Genomic DNA, 10,081 nt, shown 5'->3' with positions numbered 1-10,081 from the left:
ATGATCGACGACGATATTGAGGTAAGCTACTGTTCTGATAAATGTTACCAGACAATATGAAGGGGATTCCCAGGAAAATATTCCGGAGATCATAACTCCATAATCACTAACTTAAAGAGACGAAACATCAGACAAAAGAAATCTATGAATTCGATCTGCTTATACCATATTTTGATTCATAACAAGAAACGTGATTCATCGAACGAAGCAACGTTTTTCTATTTGTCAAGGAAGCCCACAGCGCCCGAGCGGTAAAGTCGCTGAACACTGGTAGTTCGGTCCGAACGAGCTGGTTCAAGGGAACACATGGGTAAAACCACGAAAGCGCCCATGCAGCCAGCATAAACGGGCCGAACGGGCTTAGTTTAGTTATTCAAATTTTATTTTTATTTTTATATTTTTATTACTATTTATTATTCTTTATATATATGTATATATATATATATATATAATTTATTTCCTAAACCGTATTGATTAATTAATTTAAGTTCATACAACATTATATATATATATATATATATATATATATATATATTATTTATTATTATTTTTTTTTAATTCCTGGCTGCATGGGCGCTTTCGTGGTTTTTCCCATGTGTAATGTGTATACGAGCTAGTTTCCCTTAGAAAGTCCTCCACGAAGGCATCCTTCCCCTTAAACAGATACCCCTCGAGGCTTTGCTATAATCACATAAACCAAACCAAATCAGCGATCAACTTTTAATGCTCCTTGGCCCACAGCAAACGTGATTTTCTGTTTCACGTAGGTAAAGTTCAGATGGTTAAAACTCTTCCGTTGCAAAGTCTGTCCCGTTGTGCATATTCGGATATCCTTTGTGAGACACTTAAACGCTAAGCAGCTGCAGCTTTTCGTGTTGTTGATCCAAACTGAGAATTATTTTTCATAGAAAATAATATCATTATTCGAAAAGAATTGTTCAATGACATATATTCGCATATCGAAACTGTGACATCTCAGTTTGAAACTTACTTTCCAAGAGGTAAACATAACCATTTTCTTGGATTCTTGATCGCTTCCATTACGATTATGAAACTAACAAACTGTCATTGAATAAAAGAGAACAATCAATTGAACTCACAGGACATAAAATGACATTAGATGGAAAATGAAACTCCAAGCAGACGGTATTGTTAATTTGTGTACCTCGTTAACAGTGAAAAAGAAATACAGTGAACCTCACAATTGTGCTTTAAAATTACAATTCAGTTTCCTTCTACGTATCTGTTATCAGAAATGGTTTTCACTGCTAACTCAAATAAAAAATCTGATGTGTACACCACATGACTTCCTTGTACGTAATATTAAATAATACGCATTTTCCTCGCATTTTTTTCCTGCATCTCATTTAAACTTTTTTCCTCGAATTTCATTAGAGATATATTTCTCACTCAATTAATTCAGTTCTTACTTCGCAGCAAGACAAAAATACATAAAACCTCAAAATATTTTTATTAAAAATTTAAAAATATAGAAAAATATAAAATATAAATACAGTTAAAACAATTTAAAGAACGACTTTTGCAATTAAAATTAGAGTTTCTACGCAAAAACAAGCAAATCGGCCAACGTGCAAGAAGGCAAATTTTTCGGTGCACAAAACTGAAAGTTTTATTTTGGTCTCACTCCGCAAAAAGACATTGAAGGGGTAGAAACTGGCTTAGTTTGTTATGGACGCTATGCCGAGTTAATATATGGGATAATTTAATAACTTAAATGTTAATTGAAGCATGATTTAATTCGCAATAATAAAAGAAGACGTTATCCTTGTTGTTGCGAAGCATAGTTTCTCTAGATTGGCAACAAATCCACTAGTCTGCTAAGTTTCGAATGTAAAGAAATATGGCTGCTGTAGGAGACAAAAATTAGGCTTAGCCGCTCTTAAACAACTTTTACATCGTTTATAATTCTACAATTATTGCATGTAGGTTAACTAAAGGCATAAAAATTTTAACCCAGGGATGAGCAAACAGGTCGCGGGCAAAAAATCGGAAAAAAAAAAAAAAAAAAGTTTGGCCGGCGAAGATAAATTTTTCTAAAATTTTAAAAACTATATGCAAGTATTACAATTTAACTATGTTAATGAGGTAAATGAAATTTCAATTTCATTTTTAAAAGTTCCTTTCATTGAGGTTCGAAGTGAGATGTACTGATTCTTTGGCATATTTAGAAACAGCTGCTTGAGATGATTGTTAAATTGCAACTCAATAAATTCATGCTGCAAATCTGACGTCACTGCTTCACAATTTACGTTGAAAGGCATGGTAAAAAAATCCATTTCTGTTTGAATGGCAGTGAAATCTTCGTTCGAACTCAAAATACGGTTTTTTTCAAGCCATCTTCATAATTTTTAAGATTCTCTTCATTTACTGAGGGTATTGAATTTAACCTTGGGAAATGAAACTAGCTAGCTGCCCTGCAAACAAATTAAGTTTTATTAAGTTAAGATAATTAAATTAAGTTTGTACTAAGAGGTCTAATTCCCCTATAATTGGATTCCCATATGTCTGCTCCCTGAGAAAGAGATAGCGCTTGTTGGCGCCAAACTTCAGCTATAACTAACAAAGAACTTCCGCTATTAATACTTTACTGATTGAAAGCTGTCTGTGTTTGCTATATCCGTCACTTAATGTTTTGTAGAACAACAATAACGAAAGTGAAAAGATCATCAGTCCTTTGAAAAAAAGGAAGAAAAAACTAATATTTAAACAAAGTAGAAAAGAATATGGATATATAATATATAAATGTATATTTCTTTTAATTTGCCTTAGACAGGAAAATTAAATTTCTATCCGCGGACCGGATAGAACCTTCCGGCGGGCCGGATTGGCCCATCCCTGCCTTAACTGGTAGTAAGAACAACATAATTCAATGATTTTTAAAGCAAAAAAAAAAAAAAAATGCACAATTTACTAACATACACTGGTGTGCAAAAATTAAGGACGAAGTCGAAAAATTAGCATATCAGCTGAACGAAGAGGCAGAGCGGACAGAAAGACCAATCAGGAGATTAAGTAACGTGATGTATGGTAGCACATGCGCAGATATGCAGGTAGACGTAATGGGGAAGTGTCTGTGTAGTATAAAGCATGTTGTCGGTGTAAGATCAGTATTTCTGGCAAAGAGATTGCACGCCGTATAGCAGTTAAAATCACACCGAGTTGCTGCCTCAACGAGAAATTGCGAATAATCAATCTGTTAGACGACATCTGGATGCTTTTACCCGAGGTCGAATCATTGGGAAGTTGGAGGAAGGCCACAGTGTGACAAGTGTGGCTGCAGAGTTCGGAATTGCTCACAGCATCGTTTCACGACTTTGGAGACAATTTCAAACTACAGGAACAGATATCCGGGCGTTTAGTAGTGGTCATCCACGAGGAACCACACCCGCAGATGACCGGTATATTGCCTTACAGGCCAGAAGAAACAGGCGGGAGAAATCCTAAACACACGACACAGGCGACTGGACGACCGATATCACGTTTTACCGTGGCCAGAAGACTGCACGGTGGTGGTCTGTTTGCACGACGCCCTGTACGGTGTGTACCTCTAACGCCGGTCCATCGAAGAAGGCGTTCTCTGTGGTGCCGGGAACACCGGAATTGGAGAGACAATGAATGGGGACGAGTACTCTTTACAGATGAGAGCAGATTCAGTCTGAGTAGCGATTCTCATGGCATATTCATCTGGAGAGAGCGGGGAAGCCGCAATCATCCCTCGAACATCATTGAAAGGGACAGGTAGTATGGAGGTGGCGGTGTTCTCGTTTGAGGAGGCATCATGCTTGGTAGTCGTACAGACCTTCACATCTTCGACGCAGGTTCAGTCAACGGGACCCGTTATTGTAACGAGATTCTTCTTCCATATGTGCGTCTTCTTAGAGGCGCTATCCTTTTCATGGACGACAATGCACCATGTCATCGCACAGTAGCTGCCGAACAGCTCTTAGAGAGTGAGGATATTGAACGTATGGATTGGCCGGCACGATCTCCGGATCTCAATCCCATCGAGCATGTATGGGATTTTCTAGGCAGACGCTTGGCAGCTCGTACCTTACCACCAGTAACGATTCTGGATCTTCGATTGGCGCTGCAAGACGAATGGGCAGCAATGCCTCAACAACTCACTGACACCCTCATTCTCAGCATGGGCAGACGCTGTGAAACCTGCCTAGCAGTCAGGGGAGATCATATCCCCTATTAAAGACGGGATGTTTCTTGCTGGACACCCATCGCAGGGATGTTTCGGCCTTCGGTCGCATTGCGCTCCATGCTACTTTTTCAATAAAGCTTCTTTTTATCCCTCTAATTTCTCTTTTAGTGAGTGTTGCTTACATTACTCATGTCCTTACGTATTGGGGATCTTACGGTATTAAATGTGTTGATTTGGAAAGCTTTTGTACAACGTTATATTGAAAAAACCGTCTCGTCCTTAATTTTTGCACACCAGTGTATAAGAATAACAATAACTTAGCTCACCGAGCCGAGTAACAGAGTGGGTATATATACGTTTGGTGCAACCAAACGGGAGGTGCACAACTCCATATTATAGCAGTCCTATATACAAAATTTCTACGTTCTGATGCTACGTTCGAAGGGGACAGGACTATGATGGTCCGCATAACGTTCTAATTTATAAAAGTGGTGCCCACTTGAAAAAAGTTTGATAAACGCTATAGTTAATAGAATTCATTGAGAATTTTAGAAAAAGAAGTTATCAATCATGAACTGGAGCTCCGCCTCACAAGTAGCAGACAGAAGGACTGAAGAGAACAAAATATTCAATTGCACAAACTTTGACATCACTTTTGATGGCGTTAGAGCGCTAGATATTTTTCACATTACACATATTCTATAATACTAGCCTTTGACTAGTTAATTTTGAAAAAAAAATTTAAAAAAATGAATGGCATTCAGCGTATTTGATTACTGACTTCGTAAAATTATTACGTGCAAACAGGGCTGGACTTAGACTTGATAAGGCCCTAAGCTATTTTAGATATGGGGCCATTTATAAGTCCAGATATTATATGTCAATACCAAATATGATTTTTGGATATCTAGACGTTTTTTAACTCCAAGAAAATGAGGCCCCTAAGCTACAGCTTGTTTAGCCCCCCCCCAATACGTAAATCCTGCACTGCATGCAATAGCAGCTGACAATTACGTAACTAGCTGTCAATAATGGAACGAAAAATTGTAAAATTTTATTGTAGAAACACAACCTTTGAAGAAAGGTCTTTGGAAATTAAGAAGCGCATAAAATTTGAGGGTTAAATTTAAGCTTTGAATGAAGAACACCTGCGAACTTTAGTACAATACCTGTTGGATAGATGGCAGCACTAGAGCAATAAACGTAGTAGCATGAACGTAGCCATATTTGACTATTGTAAATATTATTACTATGCTTTCAGCTTACAATTATTTATTTCACATAAAAGTGCAAAGTAATTTATAGAAAAACATTTACTCATTGTAAGGATTATATCTTGTATAATCATTTTGACATGACGATGCAGAACTTATCGAAAAATATGGAATTGTACATGTTAGTTCTTTTTCTGGTAAGGTCTTGATTAACAAAATCTGATAAAACTTTAAACTAAAATATTTAAAAATTATCCAGCTGCTTAAGTTTCTAAAACTATCACATTTTTAAAGCAGCATAAAATGTTATGAACTCTTAAACAAATATCATAGCCGATGAAAAAGTATTTTGCGGATTTGTCTTTTCGAATATGACTGTTATGTCTAAATAGCGTTATGGGGCTGACTAATTTTGAGCAACCGAATTAAATGCAGTTATGTTTACTCAGTGTTGATGTTTGTTTTTATTGTGAAAGTGAATGGTGCATTGTGTTGTTGTTGTTGTGTCTTATCTCACTTGTCTGACAGTAACATCAGAACAAGCTCACGAAATGCGTCGTGGCAAGGAGCTCAAGACTGCACCTGTTGTTGGCAATAGCTTTGAGCAGCATACAGGTGACAGCAGGACTTTGCTCAGTTCCGCCGCCAGTTTGGATGGAGAGCACCCAAGGGTCTCCTACACCTCTTCTCCTATCTCAACCTCTCCAGAGGACTTTCGAAAACAAACAAAAAAAAAAAAAAAAAAAAAATATTAATGTAATAAATCTAAGTAAAAATTAAAAGACAAAAAACTAAGAATCTTGCAACAGTGGCACACCTACAGATCTCGAGGCCCGAGGAGGAAATCTCAGAAAGGCTCCCCTTATTGAAAATGATCATCACACAAAATGTCAACTGAAACATATAATAAGCATTTTTAATTAAAATAACCTTAAAAAATATTAAGCCTAAAGAAGAAACAACTTACATCTAGCAGACAAACGTGTATTAAAAAAAAAAAAAAAAAAAAAAAAAAAGGCTTCTCTGCCATTTTTAATGATTTAAAAAGGTGTTTTTAATTTTAATGTCAATTAAAAAAAAAGAGCTAAAAGTGCGTTTGGGGGAGTTTTGACTTCTGAATATCTTTCTTTTAATAGCTTCCCTCAAAATTAATGTTTTTAGCTACTGGACAGATTTATCAAACCGGTAAATCTTACATTGCTTATTGTTGATCGAAAATAGCTTTTAATCTTAACGTATATCTATAGTATGCGTTCTGCAGTAGATATATTATCTACAGTATTGAACTTGCGAAGCAAATATAACACACACAGTCAAAAAAGCTTTAGTACCAAATATACGTTAGAGACTAATTCCTGGAAGTCCACTTCTACAATAAACATTAATATTTTCAATGTAGGCCACTTTTATTTTCCTACACCATTCACCATTTTTTTATATTCCTACAAATAAGTACATATACTTAAAAACATAAGGAGGAGGTTAAACAAATAACTCTGGAGCCCCCCCCCCCGATCAGAGTCACTGAACGGTCCGCCCCCTCCTCGGTACATTATTATTTATAAATCTGGGAATGTATAAATTATAGATCTTAATAACAGTTATTCTAATTATTTAAGCCATTCGAAGTCTCAATTTTCAAATTAATTTGCATCATTTAGCTTAAAACTAGCAAATAATTACACAATTACTTACAGTTACATGCTTAAACAATTACATAATTTGAAACCAATTTTTGCTCTCAGAGCTCATGTTTTTTTTTTCCTCTATTTCAGTAAGTATATGTTATTATTTATACATTCGGATTTCTAAAACGCCTTGATCTTATCATGAAGAAAGTGTAGTCGTGTCTTATTTTGCGTGTTATCTTCATCTTTCTTAAAAATAATTATTTACCAAAACTAACCATTCAATATATACTATAAACGCAAAATCATTAAAAAATAAATTTAATTGAATATAATAATATAATTAATTAAATCAATTTAACAAAAAAGAACTGCGTTCGACTATCTTGGATGGGCTGCCCACTGCCTCCTATTCACAAGCGCGATCCCACTACTGCACCGTGCGGGAGCTTTTGCCTGCTGCGTTTCCGCCCTGGGCCGGTTCGCTCCTCCTTAGACGACCTGGTGGATCCGGGCTCCCCCAGTTCAACCATATCGACACCGTGCTTAGCGCGGACGCCTGATCGACATAGAGAAACAGAGGACAGAACTCCCAACCTCACGCCGTCCAGCAGCTCAGACCTCCAAGCAGCTGGATTACAGCACCACGCCACCGGTGCCGGTCGGTTAACTGCGGTTTCAATTGCTACATAAGCTTTGAAGATGAATATTTCGGTTTATGTGCTTCCATCTGTTGGTGGCGATTGTCTTTATTTCTTTACATCATTTCGAATTACCCCGCAACATTGTAGCGTGAAGAGGTATGCGTTCGAAAATAAAGAATCAAGATATATTTCCTAAGATGCTTCGAATTTCATTTTCATTTACAAAAAATTCCAAGACCGTTAATTCAAAAATATCAGTATTCTAATTCAGAGTTATTAGTGTACACGTATCGCTGAATTTCATGGTAAAAATTCAGTGTACACGACGGTGTGATTATGCGCGATTAAATATGACACTGCATAAATGTAAGTTTATTTTCGCACTGCATAAACAAGTAAGTAACATTAAATGTACGTTTGTGAGAAATTAATAAATTTAAAATTAACTGTTATTTCAATTCTTGAATTTACATAATGTCTAAAATTAATGGTGAACAGCATACATGTCCATACGGTGAATAATGTGTACTATGTAGCGCTACATACAATGAGTTTACAGTAAGTATCATCATTAAAAAAAGGTAGGTCTGCCAGCAGAATTGAAAGAACAGAAATGTTCACTTTCCTAAATAAATGTTAAAAGCATTACGTTAACGTTAAATCTATTTTATCCCATTATTAGTCAAGTGAATTAGCTCGCTGAATACCCTTAATTGGAGCTAAATTCGGTTCCTGACGAATGGTTTGATTACGTATAGTCTTCATCTGTTACATGAATAAAAGCTAGTTTTCCTTAGAAAATACTCCACGAAAGTATTCTATTTGTTTTTGGCAGATAGCCCTCACGTGATTTCCTTAAAATTAAATAACTAACTAAATTTCCGCTATTTTAATGTTAAATTTTGCCTCCCATAACAATGAAAAATTTCCCTTCTGTTTTATATGCTGATTTATTATGCTAATTGTATATATATACTAATTTGAATACTGCATATTATTAAAGAGGAAATATGTGCATTATTTAAAATCGTCTGTTAAATTAATAAATACTATGTTTTGAATTCGAACAAAAAAGTACTATCTTACATCACAGTTACTATGCATTGGCAACAGTTTTCATAACCGATAATCTGCATGCCGCAAGACAAAGACGGCAGCAATTCGGTAAAATTACGTACGTGAGAAGTGGAAAGCTAGGGTTACAGCCATTTCTGAGATAAAATCAAGGAAGAAGGGAAGATAACAATAAAATAATGCATGCTTTCTCTCTAGATGATAAGCAAATAATAATGTCTAGATCGAGATGTCTCTAGAAATGTTTGTTTTCAATGACCGTCATGATGGAAATGTTTACGAAAATTTCTCTGTCAGTCACATTACATAATATTGTAAACAATGCAAAAAAATGGATCATGTGTGTGTTTTACACCATTGGCGAGCCCTCTAGGACCAATTAATTTGTTTTGAGACCTCAAGCCGTATAGTATGCCCCGAAATAATAAATACCGGTTATTTAAAAATATTTACTCTAATAATATTCTTGCAATATAATTTAAATAATATTTGCATGAAGATAGTTAAAAGAAAATATAATAAATCGTAAATAATAAATTTTGTTATCGACACTATCACTTGCATCTATTTGTAAAAATCTCAAAATAATATGCTTTTTGGGTTTTGTTTGAAATACTAATTCTTTTAGCATTTATAAACAAAACATATTATGAAATGTAAAGTAAAAATAGTAAATAATTTTAATGATTTCCAGATATTTTTACTAAAAAGATTGGTAGAATTTATAAAAAGTAATTAATTAAAATTATCACAGCGAATAATTTTTGTAACACTGTGACCAAGAATATCTATTTACACAGGCGCTAGAAAAGTCATTATTTTAGTTATGCTAATGATATAGAAGTTTCCATAAATGATGGAAATTATGCTACTCTTCTGGTATCGGAACCGGATTCAGAAATGTATATATGTATGCATGTGTATAAGTATGTGTCTACATATATGTGTGTGCGTGTGTCTCTATAAACACATAATATACGTACGTACACTGCGGGGAAAAAAAAAAAAAAAAAAAAGAGTATGGGACAGTTCTATATCTCCCGTTCTACTGGGCCGGTTGACAAAATTCAACTTGCGTTTTTCATGTCTCGAAAGAGCGACTTAGGATATGTATTAGATTTATATATAGCATTGTTCCGTAGGAATTTTGACACAAAATCGAATTTGTTCTGAAATGATGTGCCAGTTTTTCCCTATTTTTTTGATTCTGCGACTCAAATTATGCTAAACTGCCAAGTTTTGTATCGCACGAATAGTTTTTAAAAAATTAGCTCTCAAAATTTTAGCTCCTCAGTGTTAACTGAATTTAATATAGCTTTTTTTTTTTTTTTTTTTTTTTTTTTTTTTGTT

The 10,081-nt window shown here is 35.1% G+C and overlaps 1 non-coding gene across 1 annotated transcript; it reads right to left on the bottom strand.

Moving 5' to 3' along the window:
• Positions 1-7,378: 7,378 nt before the first annotated feature.
• LOC146999077 (signal recognition particle RNA) lies at positions 7,379-7,676 on the bottom strand. Its single transcript, XR_015038832.1, has one exon.
• Positions 7,677-10,081: the final 2,405 nt, after the last annotated feature.

Source organism: Stegodyphus dumicola, chromosome 1, assembly GCF_044657685.1.
Source record: "Stegodyphus dumicola isolate Sdum_Otavi_A_Nest chromosome 1, ASM4465768v1".
NCBI lineage: Eukaryota > Metazoa > Arthropoda > Arachnida > Araneae > Eresidae > Stegodyphus > Stegodyphus dumicola.
This window is presented reverse-complemented; position numbering and strand designations above follow the sequence as displayed.